Source organism: Columba livia, chromosome 7 (assembly GCF_036013475.1).
Source record: "Columba livia isolate bColLiv1 breed racing homer chromosome 7, bColLiv1.pat.W.v2, whole genome shotgun sequence".
NCBI lineage: Eukaryota > Metazoa > Chordata > Aves > Columbiformes > Columbidae > Columba > Columba livia.
Genome location: NC_088608.1, coordinates 3590985 through 3604797, shown reverse-complemented (window position 1 = coordinate 3604797; position 13813 = coordinate 3590985).

The following is a 13813-nucleotide window of genomic DNA, read 5'->3' as shown; positions in this document are numbered from 1 at the left end:
AGGTTTCAACAGTATCCAATCCACATCTGAAAAGGAGTCCGTTTAAGCTTTTGATTAACCAGGACCAACACTGGAGAGGTGGCCTCTGATCTGCAAGCTTAAATTTCAGTCTTGGAACAGGCTGCAGAGGCTGGATTTAAAGTTCGATTTTTGTTTCATTTGCAGTAGAACGGAAGAGCTGGCAAGCTTAGACACTGCCAGTGCTTTGTGGAAGCCGACATATGAATTTGTTCTACAAATGTGCCAAGGACACACTGATCCAACAGTTAGATCACTTCCAGAAGACACAGAGTTAGATCTCTGAGCTTACTTCCAATTCTTTCTCACTACTACCCATTAAAGGAAAAATTCTGCATAAAGCAAACCAGGTTATTAATTACAGCACTGAGTGATATTCCAAGAAGAGCTCCCATATTCAAATGTATAAAAATAAATAAACAAATAGACTAAAATATCCCAATCCTTCAAACAAAGAAGGTCACACTCTTCTTTGGGGACTTGAAGTTGCAGATGGATTATGGGTTTGCAAATGAAGGTGGGACAGAAGTAACCGAGATGAAGTTTGGTTGCAGGAAAGCAGAGAAGGAGTGTCCGTGGGAAGGATGGAAGGGACAACCAGGGGACAGAGCTAAGTGAGCACCTTAACTTCATCTGAGAATAGGTGAGGTAGAAAACCTCTTGAGCATTGTGGTGGGTAACTCACGCAGATTTATTGCATGGAAGAACCATTTTAGCTCTTTTGTCTTGTTTGTATCTCTAAAAAAAAAAAGGCTTAATGCTTATGTACCACAACACTCAGTTCCTTTTCTGCACTTTTACTGAAGACACCAACTTTACGGTCTGGTTTCTTAACTCTGATTCTATTCCTGAATCTAACCTGTTGATAGCGAAATATGTTGGAAAAAAGAGATCCCGAGGAAAAACACCATAATAAAGGAAATCTATCAATAGTAATGAAATATACCAGTAACAGTGATGTGATATCGTTTGTTCTTTATTTCTGAATGGATCAGAGGATGCCTGCCTGTCACTGCAAAAGGAAAAGGGTATGAGAATGAACACTGCCAGAAAAAAATACATTGAAAAATTTCTCCTTCTCTGGGATGAATACAGCGGAGTAAAGTGTTCCTGCAAAAAATGAATGATGTGATGATTTTAAATACAGTGTGAGAATGAAAGAAATACGAGCTGTGGAGAGAAACAAAGAGGAAAGCTACAATGCGCTCAGCTGGGACGGTGCTTCACATGGCAACAGTTAGAGAGGTGGAGGAAAAGAGACCTGCTGTGTTCCAAGCCATTAACATCAGCCATGTCGTAAGTTTTCCTAAAGTGCCATTCATGTCCTGTCCTGTGAGGAACTGAATGAAAAGTATCCTTTAGACATGAAGGGATAACACTCTTGTCTTCATTCATCAGCTCCTTCCTTTTCCTGGTAATGCTTTTCCAGCCCAGTCCCTGTTGTATTTTTCCCTTCCTTCTTTATCATCCACATGACACTGCAAATTGTTGTAGTCTTCTTATTACGGATTGTTCTGTTGCACAATATAGACTTTTCATCAAATCCTATGGTGTTCCTCAAACCTACAATGATACATTCTTTGCTTTCACTCTTTTTGCCTCATACCATGGCAGGTCCAGCTTGCATTTGACATAGCCAGTCTGTGCAATCCTTGTTGCTGGAGAAAAGCTTTGAATTTATTGACTTGTAGTCCCTTGGTGTTTCGTAGCTAATTACACTTTCTTCTGGTTCCTGGTTACTCATAATGCGGTGGACATCCCACTTTGCATTGTCCCCCACAAACTGGAAAGCCATCTCTTCATGAATGACCAAAGTTTTAATATCACCATAACTAGAGAATAAATTTCCTTTCACTTAAGCACTTGTGGAGCAGGATGCTATGAGTTTTCAATTTCAACGTAAGGACAAATCCATGATAGGTTGAATAATGCCAATACCTACTGTTAAGCATTATTTTGCACTGTATGTCTTATTTGGATGTATAAGCAACATCTAAACTTATGTGGGTTTACGTCATCATTGTAAAATGGGTCTAGGAGTTCTTGGGTTCAGGATCCAGCGGATTAAAGGGGCCTGATGCCACCATAGCACCTACTGCATCCTTAGCCTATAGGGGATCCTATAGGGTCCTTCCTGGCCACCTCTGCGTAAGCTTTTGGGGTCATGTTTGCAGGATGGGGTGTTGGTTTTGTGAATAAATTGTTAAGTAGATGAGCTAGGCTCTGCTGAGCACCAGCTGAGTGAATTTTCTCCTATCTCATCTTTTTTTCAAGTAGGCATGGAGAAAGAATGGCTGGAAGCTGGCCTGCTGCTGGGAGCTCAGGGGACAAGGTAACCATTTTCTTACCATCACCTTATAGCCTCTCTTTCCAAGGACAACAGAAAGCAACAGAAGTGGTAGAGAAGATGAACAATTTTCCCTTTCCTTCATGTAAATTCATTCTCTTCCCCCCCCCCCCCCCCCCCCCTTTTTTTTACATTTGCAAATGTTTTGAAAATTCATCATCTTCCCAGGTTGATGGCAAGACCCTTGTGACCCAGCTGTGAGTCATGATTCCCAGCTGGGTGCCTCTGGAGAGAGACAAGAAGCTCGGATGTGCCCCTGATCTCCCAGCAGCACGGGCCAGGAACATCTGTCTGCTCCTTCTTTTTCTGCAGATGGTCCCAAGGAGGAGGGAAGCAGGCAAGTAGGAATATGAAAGGCAAAGAATCAACTGGCCGGGTTATAGTAGCCAACTTAAATAATTCTTCTTGGCTAATCCTTCTTGGCTGTGGAAACAGCCTTCCCATCCAACTTTGCTTTTTTTTTTTTTACTTTCGTTTATATATATATATCTCTATATATATATAAAAATTTTCTTTTCCCCCAAACAGGAAAAGTTTATTTCCATTTTTGTTTTGGGCAGATTCCTTGGCCAAGGGCCAGTTCTCCCCATTGCCTCTCACGTGCCACTTCCCAGCGCCCCACAACTGACCTTACAAAGTGCTTTAGGGGACCCAACTTTCCTAAATAACAAAATCATAATATGCAAATCAAGCTCGGCTTATTACATATATAATCATGAAAACATTATTCTTCCACTGTCTTCCTGTGCCCAGCTTCCTGCCCTACTGCTCTGAGTGCCTCAGCGCTGTCTATAGCTGTTGAGCTGAAGCACCTGAGGATGCTCTGAAGCAGGAATTGAATCTGCAGGATGGTTTTTCCAGACACTTTCTTTCTCGCCATCCACAAGATAGTTGATATTCTTCCGGATTTCACTGTTATTATTTGGGTTGCTCTACTTGAGAGCAAAGGGTAGATGAATACCTCCTTCAGCCTCTTCAGTCCACTCTAGTTCTATTTTAGGTTGAGAAGCCTGTGCTGCTTCGATGGATGGATGCAGTTCATGCCAACAGCTCTTTTTTTTGTAAAGTTAGAAATCTCAGGCTGAAAAAATAAATAGAAGTTAAAGCTGCATGATGGGGAGCTGAGTCCTGCAGTCAGGTTCAGGTGATAAAAAGTGGATATCTTGATGGGAACTTTCATTCAGAGGAGAAGTGATGAGGTTTACGTAAGCAAAGTAATAAAAAAAAGGATGCATAATGAGTCAGGAAATCCCACCCACTTTAACAGTTAAACAGACATTCAAAGTCTGAAGCCTGAACTCTGCAAAGCCAGTAAGGAAAAGTATGGGATCTTGTTAATGGGTGTGGGGGAACACTTTTTATTCTGATATAAAATTCATTTTTATTTATTTTTAATGCTCCATACAGTATTTTGAGACATACACAATTAGCAAAAATCTGAATTCTGTTATTCAGGACAAACCAATATTTTCCATAAAAAAGTTTCCATTTTAAATCTGTAAAGTAGAAAATACTCTGAACTCCAACAAATTTTGCAATTAATGTAATTTTGCACAATTTTTTACATAGCCTTGATGACTGACTGCAAGTCTTCCGTCCAAACCCATATAAACGTATTCGCTGCGCCATCCTGTTGCTGTGGAGCAAGTCAAGGGGAAGTGTAATCTACAAGATACGAACAATGAAGGGAGCACCTTGCCACAAAGTCAACTACCCATTTGGAGCGGTCATCGTACATGCTTAGGAGACAGATGTTGGATTTGTGATGTTGCGATAATCTAAGGGGAAGCTTGAAATTTAGTTATTTATTTGTTTGTTTGTTTGTTTATTCTTATTATCTTTTCATTGTTGTTGTTGGCTTTCTAAGGATTAAGTAGGGTATTTTCAATGTAGTTGAAAGAAGAGAGCTACATCCCCAAAATCCGAATGTTCCTGTTTCCTGTTTGGTTCAAACTCAACCATTTTACTGAGGATGAAACATGAAACAGAAAGCCCACTGCGAACTTCAGAATACTCGATTTCAGGTAAAGTACCACTTCAGCTGATCTATCACAAAATAGACATGCACCTTTTCATCTGTTTCAGCCATGAAGCCTATGATGTCTACTTTTTCTTGGCGTAGTAATAATTCAGTAATTCGATAAGTAAAAATCAGACAACCGCAGCGTAGAAAACGCATTATAGATTCTTTTTTAATATCTTATATCACATGTCTAAACCTGGTTCTGATGTCCAATGACCAAAACTCCTGCTGACTTCTCACTGGTCTATGTAGATTGAACATGCTCCTCCTGGTGTGTGTCCTTCTCCCCAGTGCCAAAACAAACCCTTCCCCTCTGTATTTTCCTGGTAGTGCAGAGGCCAAGGACTGACAGCCTTTCTGTCAACCCTAAAATCCTCTGTTCTGGTAGGGGAAAATGAAAATAATTGAGAAAACTTCTCATTCGGTTGGGTTGCCAAGCTGGCATCCCAGCAGCCCAAATTCTCTGGGTAAACATGGGCTGAAATGGAGGACAGGAAGAGCTTTGCAAAATTAGTATTATTACAGAATATCTTTATAATACATGTGTTTTACTTGAAGTAATATTTTATAACTGTATCAGCCACTGTACTCACCCAGCAACGTTTGTTATTTATCTGGTTAGACATACTAATTTACTTTTATCATAATACTTGAGAAGTAATTGTCTTACCTCTCTCAGGACATGCTACAGGGTTTATTCTCCCCTTGCTATCTCAGTAGTTTTACTCATAAATCCTCATGCATTGAGAGCAGAATAGACTTTATATGCCTAGCTATTTCTTATGGTTTCTAAGCTATTATCCCCAAATCCTAATTAACCATTATTAAAAATAATGTGGTCTTTCTAGAGTGTGAGATATAGCAACATGATAAGATACGATGTGAAAGTACCAAGAATCATATAATGTAATTTTGCAGCTTTACTTTTTCTCTTTTATTAGAGATTTCTAACATAATGCTGCATTTTCATTCAAAGTGACAAGATTCAGTGGTATATGTTTTACAAACTGCCAGAACAGAGTCATTGGATTTAGTTTTCTAATAATCAAACCACTATATAACATGCCTGTACATGTCAGAAACTGAAGAAAGCAAATTTATACACAACAACGTGTATTTTGTGGATAGTGATAACCCACCCAAATCTAATTTAATCAAATATTTAAAGAGGTAATAATTAATTTTTAAAGAATTGAAGTGAACCGTAACTAGGAAGAAATGTTATTGTTTATTTTTAATGCCAGAACAGTATTCCTGATGCATTTTTAATATTTCATTAAGGCAGGAACTTTCATACTGTGTTTTCTGAAGTTTTTCTCTCTCACTGCTACTTTTTTTGCTCCTGAACAAAGGTGAAGTATAGTAGGAAAACGTAAAGCTTGAGCTGAGACATTCTTTGAGGATCTTTTATCATAACTAATTAAACACAACCAGAAGTATTTTTAAACAAGCTAAGACTCAGCACCTGGTTGGGAGCTAAGCAAGTGCTTCTTTAAGTCTGTGAATGTGTCCTTCGCATCAAATACTACTTTCCATCCTCTCTTTTGAGCTATTATTCATCATTCCTACTTTTTTTTAAGGTGAGGTATTTGCAAGAAAGGGTTTTAAAGCCCACCGCTCCCTGTGCCTTTCAAACCTGCCTACCGCTCTGTCTTGGTCTTTTGTTTTTTTGATGAAGTGTCTCTCACATTTTGAGCCTTTTTATACTCCAAACTGTGGAAGGCTGTTTATTGCACTCTGGCTCCAGCCCTAGTTAAAGGTGTGAACTACCAAAGTGGAAGGGGGCACATGCACATTAACACCGCTGCGGAAAACATCGCTTGACAGATGGATGCATGTTAAATGGATGTTTGAAGAAAGGTGTTTGCAATAAGAAAAAAAATATCTCGGGTATGGCATCAGAGGAAGACCACACACAATTTTCCAGCTTTATTTTTGTAATATACAAGGGTCAAGCTTGTTATAGTCCCTGTGCTTTTTATTGTCATGTAGTTCTCTCTGTTACTTTAAACTTTGAAGTATCAGGGTTCAAACGCCGTCTATAAATAGGTTTATACGAATGCATGCATACACACGTACCTACTTGATATTTCATGTTAATATTTAATATATTGAGATTTGCAATTGACTGTTGCCAGGGGTTTACACTGGAGTGTGAGGATCTCAGAAACGGTGGTATATACTGTCAGTTCATTCAGTGAATGGATATCAACACGGTCCAAGGAGAAGTTGAGTTTCTCCAGTTCCAGTTGGCAGTTCTGGACCTTGAGGGGGATAACAGACGTGCTCTGAACATCACCCACCTAGACAGCTGGGAACTTGATGTGCAGATCTTCCTTTGCTCGTGAAAAATCTGCCTCTGCACAACTTTAGGTGCTGAAGTGTTTAAATCTGGGTTGAGAATACGTGTCCAAGATTAGGTACAGCCAAGTTCAATGGAAATAACCATCTGGGGTTTCCTTGGCACTCTGTCGCTTTTTTCATTTATTTCTGATTTTGTTTTTTGTTGTAAAACACTTGCTACCTGTAGATTTTTCTTTCCCATTTCTAGACTTCACCTAGTCCAGCGTGCAAGGAGCCAAATGGGGTGTGTGGTGTGGCAGGGAAGGAATCTCTCCTTATTTGATAGAACACATAGCTGTTCCCTGGAGAGATAATAGACCTTCCCAGGCAGAACATTGTCTTGTCCATATTTTTGAACTTTTCCCAAAATATTTCTGGCTCAACCATGTCTAGCCTAGGCAGGGAAATAGTGCATCCCCTGCCTTAGCTGAAATGTTCTTTATGTGTTTTTGTTTGTTTGTGGGGTTTTGTTGTTCTTGAGCTCATAATTGCTATTTCTATTTGCTTCTTTGCATTTTCAGATATCTGGTCCAGAAATCCTTCTACCTGAGATTATCAAGAGAAAAAAAAAAAAGAAATACATGAATAAGAGCTATGTACGGTTTACAATTTATAGATTCAAATTTGTTTATAGGAATTTGCAGATTTAAAAGGATATGTGAGAAGACCTTGGAGGCAAAGAATGCACCGAAACTGTCAGGTAATTTATACGCTGTAACTTGTTTGCTCAGCTTTATGGAGACCTCCTTAAAAGTGGTTCTTGTGGTAGACAATAGGTTGTTTATAGCTTCTTAAAATGTCCTGACTCGATGGAAAAGAGGGCAAATTCCTCCTTCACAAATAACATTTGACTTTGAAAGGAGTATTTAGAGCCACAAAACTGGAGTATGAACATTCACACCCACTGTACAAATGGTTTAAAAATCCCGTCTTCTCCCTCAGGCCCAGCTCCAGTAAGCACTTACACACATGCTTAACTTTATGCACACGAGTAATCCCATTGATTTAATGGGATTATTCCCATATGTGTAGTTACACACACATAAGTGTTTGCAGGATTGGGGTCTATTTCTCTCGCAATGATTTGAAACCTATGGAAGAAAATACTGTATGCAAGTTAGATATTATTTAATGGCCACACATTAAGCCTGAATATTTCTGCTGAAATCAATGGGGCTGTGCCAGTTAGTACTGGCTGAGAAACTGTCCTCTTTTGCGTAGAGTGTGCATTCTCCAGACGCAACGCATTTGAGGATATAACAGCGTAAAAAAGGGAATGGAGAGATAATTAGTAGTAAAAATATCAAGAAAGAAAATTTGCCATGTCTAGAGGATGCTGTATTCCAAATCTTAATTTATGACTTGACTTGCATGTAGAAATTATTCAGCTATGTTCAAGATATGCTCCTCAGTATCATAATCTGTAGCTATTTCAGTGATGTAGAAAATGTTTACCTTTTAAATGTGTGAATACAGAAATCTATCTATGCAAATATATAGGAGAAAACTATTTCCAAGCATCAGAAAACTAATAATATATAAAAATATGGATGCTTGCATGCATGCAAACTTGCATGCACAGGATGAGCACTCATATAAAATCCAATACTTTGGTAAAAATAACTGAACTTAGAGTTGCCTCTGACTTGGATAGTTTTAATTTGCAATTCTGCAGCCAAGATATTTTTTAAAAATTTAAGGCAAGTAACCATCTGCCATAAATGATAGAAATGGCATATAAATAAAATAGTACTTGTAGTATTCTGACGGAAATTTCATGCCAAATGTATCCACAGCCATGGAAGCAGGAACGCTTTCAGATGTCAGGAACAAAAGCAGACAAAAGGAGTTGGTTTGGCCAGGATGTGTTTTGCTGTGTATGGTGTATCTTGTTGGCTGCCCTGAATAACAACATTATTAAGCAATTTGGGCTGGAACATCATTAGGCCCCATGAAGAATTTAAGGAAGATCTTGACTTGAGCGTGTTGCAAGAGGAGTCATGCTGTGCCATTTGGTACAAAACTATCATCATTCTTATGCCACTGGCACACTCGAACACCAAGTGGGATATGCTGGGCATCAATGTTCAAGTTTTTATATAAGGTAACAGCTGCTTTGGTCAGGCAGTTAATTAAATGTGTTAATTTTCCATATAACCAGCAGTAGTGACAAGAGATCAGAGTGGGATTTTTTTATGACATTTCAGGGTTCCCTTATGTGATCACGACAGTTGAGTGCTCCCCACATCATCTTTCACATCCCTTCGCTGAGTGATGCTGCCTTTCCCCTTTGGAAACGGCTTCAGGTTTTGATTCTACAAACAGCGCAATGGTTAATGCTTCGGTACCATGTACCGGATGTTGCCAGTTGACCCAACTCCAGTCTTGGAAAGCTGTTTGGAAAGCATCCTGCACTGATGTTGGTTTAGTCAGAAGATGCAGCAATTAATTTACAAGGTAAAAGTATTCCTTATTTTCTCTCTCCTATCTTATATTCCTTACTAGAAATGTTTAACGAGCAGATCTGTAGAGTGGAAACAGAATTGGATGATAATTTTTAATAGATAACGGATTCTTCAGATAAAGAATTACAGAAAATTATTTCCTTGTTCTTGATAGTTTGGTTTGTTGTACAACATTGCATGATGACAAATTCAGCCTTTTCTGTACATTGTCACTTTCATAACATGAAAATAACTCAAATGCGTCCAGAAAGAGAAGGTAAATGGGGAAGATTCATGAAAAGGACTAGAAGAACATATTTAGAAATAATGGACTGATGAATGTGCTGATTGAATAATAGAAATGAACTAGTTTTCTCCCCACCAAAAGGATAATACAGTGTGAAGAAATGTGGAAGAAATGTAAAACGCCAAGTTAGGCATGTACGAGCTGACCAAAAATGAGTCACACTCCCACACATTTGGCTCACAATTTGGAATATCTGGTTTTAGTTGATTGGGTAGCCATTAAAAGTATATGGTAAGCTTTGTCTGAATTTGATCTGTCACTTTTTTTTGATGGTTGACAATGATTTTATGACATATGTCACATTGTGTCACATCATTCAAAACACATTAAGTCGTGCTCCATCCCATCATATCTGAAGGCAACAATGCTATTCAACATGACGTGACATGACGAGATATAACACAACTCAACAGCTGAAAAAAAATACAAGAAAAGTTTTGTAGGTGTGACACAGAACCTGGAAATTACATTGTAATGAATATTAGGAAGATCCCAAGAGCAAAGTTTCCAAAACGAGTCAGTTGACTTACTTAGGTCTTCATGAAGATAGGCTCTGAGTTACTCAGTGTAGAGAGGCAGTCAGTAAATACTGTAATAGTGATAGCGATAGTAGTCTGTCATTAGGCTTGGTGACAAAAGTGAGTTCTTCAAGAGAAACTTGCTGGAACAATGAGTCTTATGCCTGAAACGACAAGACTGGAACTGTCTCTGACCTTATGTGTCTTAGAGTATTTAAGATTTCTGAAACCTCAGGAGATGTCTCAAGCAGAAACCATTGTGTGTGGTCTTCTAACACATTTAAAGATGACTGCAATCCTTATGAGCTCTGCTTTTATTTATTCTTATCCATTGCAGTGAAGCCATGCCTATTCGTACTCACAAAGGAACTTCCACTAGATTGTCGATGGGATTATCTATATTTAAACGCAGCACCTAAGCACAAAACTGTGAAGTCCCTGGAGCAGCTGAAGCTTTCACTGGAAGATCCCAAATTCCTTCACCATCAGGACAGCACCATACATGTTTTTCAGGTAAATTAAAGTTCTCTAGTCAGATGCTTAATCAAATACCATGTGCTTGCTAATGATGATACTGAAATCCTTCCTTACCTGCCTGACCAATAGAACTGATGTGAATTTAAGTCTCCCACCTGAACTGAAGGCACCACCTTTTAGCTGTGTTTCTAACCGCTGGACATTGGGGCCACCAGAATGACATTCTTTTATTAGCAAGTCCTGATACGATGTTCAAAAGACTGCTTGTAACTCTGAAGCCAGACAGATGAAATAAGTTTTCTGAACTTACGCACCACCTTCTTTTCAGAATTTCCTTTTAATTAGCTTATTTGCTGTTATTCTTAAGGCCCAATTTTCTCTGTTAATTGTCTTGGAAGACATTCTTGATATCTGGAGTTTCCATTATATGCTAGGGCAGCTGAGAAATGAGCTGAGTAACACCCACCCACCCCACTTTCATTGGGGCCATTTTCCCACCAAAAAAAACCCACAACCAAAAAACCCACTGCAGTTCTCTTTCTTTTCCAAAACATCATTAGGTAATTTACAGACTGACTATCTTGAGATTCTTCCACCTTTCCTGCATAAACTGAAGAGAAACTTTTGTAAATTCTCATTTTATTGCCACACCTGTTAGAAATCACTGTTACAACTTAAGGTGTGAAAAATGTGGCTGCACTACACCTAGTAAGAAATATATACGTACCAACTTCAATGTAAGTGCATCACCACTGCTATAAAACAGACACAACTACTTTGGTGACATTCACTCTTACTGTACGTTGACAAGTTCCCATTTAATTTACTACATATGGTTCTACGTCTCCATAGCTACTCTTGTGAATTCATTATTCATTAAATAAGTGATGAATTTACTCAAATATTGCAGCCACATGGCCGACACAAATGCATTCTAATATTATTAACACGTTGCCAACTTGCAACTCTTCGAAGTCTGAGTAAATGTTTTGACAAGAAGAGGCAGCAAGAACAAATAAGTAGTAGCAGCCTAGATGAAGTTCAGCCATAGTTCTAACAGCTTTAAAGTCTTAACAGTGTTTTCACTGGGGCAGTACCAGATAAATTGCTCTTATGTGTGCATACAAGAGACTAAAATTCCTTTGGAAGTTTATAATTTCTCATGGGAAAACACAACATAAAAGTTACTTTTACTCATAGAAAAACAACACCATATTTTCCTGTCAACCTTTGCTGTTGGGAATTTCAAACTTTTTGCATTTTTTCCCTGTGATTCTTTGGCGACCCAAGGGACAGGCGTTTACAACATAATTTACTTTTGGCGTGTCTCTGTAAATCATTGTAATACTTTCTAGGGCTAGTGAAAGAAAAAGCGGCACTCTCAAGCTGGACTGACAAACCACTTCTCCAAGCCTTCAATAGTGAAGCAAAAAATGCCCCGTTTCAGAAGGGCAACACTGACACGGAAAGATACGCAAAAGAAATGTATTTTACATCGGCTTAAATAGAATGTTTGTATTTAGAGGTCGTAAGATTTATTGGAAAATATTTCTTGAACTGTATTTATTTACTTGCAGTAAAATATGCAGAACATGTGGAGCTTAAAGCGTGTCTTGGTGTCAGGCGTATGGGTGCAAAGTGAAAACCACTGACATTTCATTTTTGGAGAAGGCAGTATTTTCTTTCTTACTGTTTTTAAGGCCTGTTGTTTTCACTGTTGTTGTAAGGCTTAACGGTGTTGTCTTGGATTAGGTTCTTTAAGCCTAGCCTGCCATAAAAAGGCTGGAAACCTGTAGAGTCTTTCAGCCTCACTTTTTGAGACTGCTGCTAATATCAAGGCTCATTCAGTTTTACATTAGAACTTGATGACTTGCACATTGGTTGAACCTTCACCTTTTACAACCTTAATGGGGATTTATTAGCTATTTCACAGTGTGTAAATTTGAATCTAGGTCAGATGAGGAAGAAAAATAGGGCAAATCTGGGACTTAAGTATAACCTGCATATAATATATCAGGACAAAAAAAAAAGGTGCAAAATTAAACAGATGATTAAAAGTGTCTAGAGCAGTCAGAGTCTGAAAAAAGAGCTTGATAAATTAGGGGTGCATGTAGAATTTTTTTTGAGTTCATTCTCAGGTGACCGGTGAAAGTCTGGTTTCCACACAAATTCAGCAGATTAAGGAGTTAAAATAGCTTGTTAACCTGTTTCTGCTAACTGCTCGCGAGAGGAAATGTAACACAGGTGTGTTTGATATTCACAAGATTAAAGCTTTTGTCTACCATCAAATGTTCACCACATTAAAGCTGTTTTAATGAGGTATTGGAAGATAATGAATGTAAGCCTCTAATTCACTGCAGAAGAGACAGCCTGACCCTGTGGTGACCCTGCTGCAGCCAGGTATCTAAACCAACATATTAGTCACACTTGGACCATAAGACGTGTGTGTAATGAAATAGCCACTACCTGCTGCCGCCCTCATCCGCTAAAAATATATCTGGTTCAGGTGTCTGAACTTTTTTCGCTCAGTACTCTGGAAGTTTGATGTCAGATATTCCCTGGGTGATCGAACCCAACCCTTCCCAACTCTTTCAGAGGGTCAAGAAACCCAACTGCCATGAGAGGGAAGGATTTTTACGGTGTGTGTGCATAGGGAATGGGTAGCAGGAAAAAAAAAAAGGGTACAAATTAATGTTACAGCTCGGTTATCATTCATCCTGATACTCAGCGATGTTCAGAAAGTCAATAGCTGGAGTGAATAAAGGTTGGAAAGGTCGTTCTGGTTCATCTAGTTTTGTAGCTGCTTTTCCATAGATCCACCCTCCCCCCTAAGATAAGGTACACTGCCTGTTTAGTTATTCTTAATAGAATAAGCTCCAAATAAAAATAAAATAAAGATCTTGAAAGGTTCTCCAAACCAGATTTATTTTGGCATGCATATGCAGGAAACTATGTACTGTAGCAAGTTTTAAATACTGTATTTGGACACTAATTCTCAACTGCCGTCATCAGTTTGCTGACAGCCATCTGCTTGGACCCTGCTCCTTCCTCCCGTTCAGCACCGTTAAAGTAAAATATTGACAGAAACAACTTCTGCAGCAAAAGTGGAAAAGTTAATAACATAACTGAAGTCATACAGGATTTTTCTCTAATGTTCTGGCGCTCTCCTACAATTTTGTTTTACTCACGCCTTAATTTAGAAGTGTCCCACCCGGCTTAAAAATAGGAGGTTGTGTAGCCGGCTATCTTTAAATGACACAGGTTACGGAGGAGAAATCTATAGCCGTAAGCACCTACCGGATAGCTCATCAGACTTAGCACTAATGAGCAGCACGT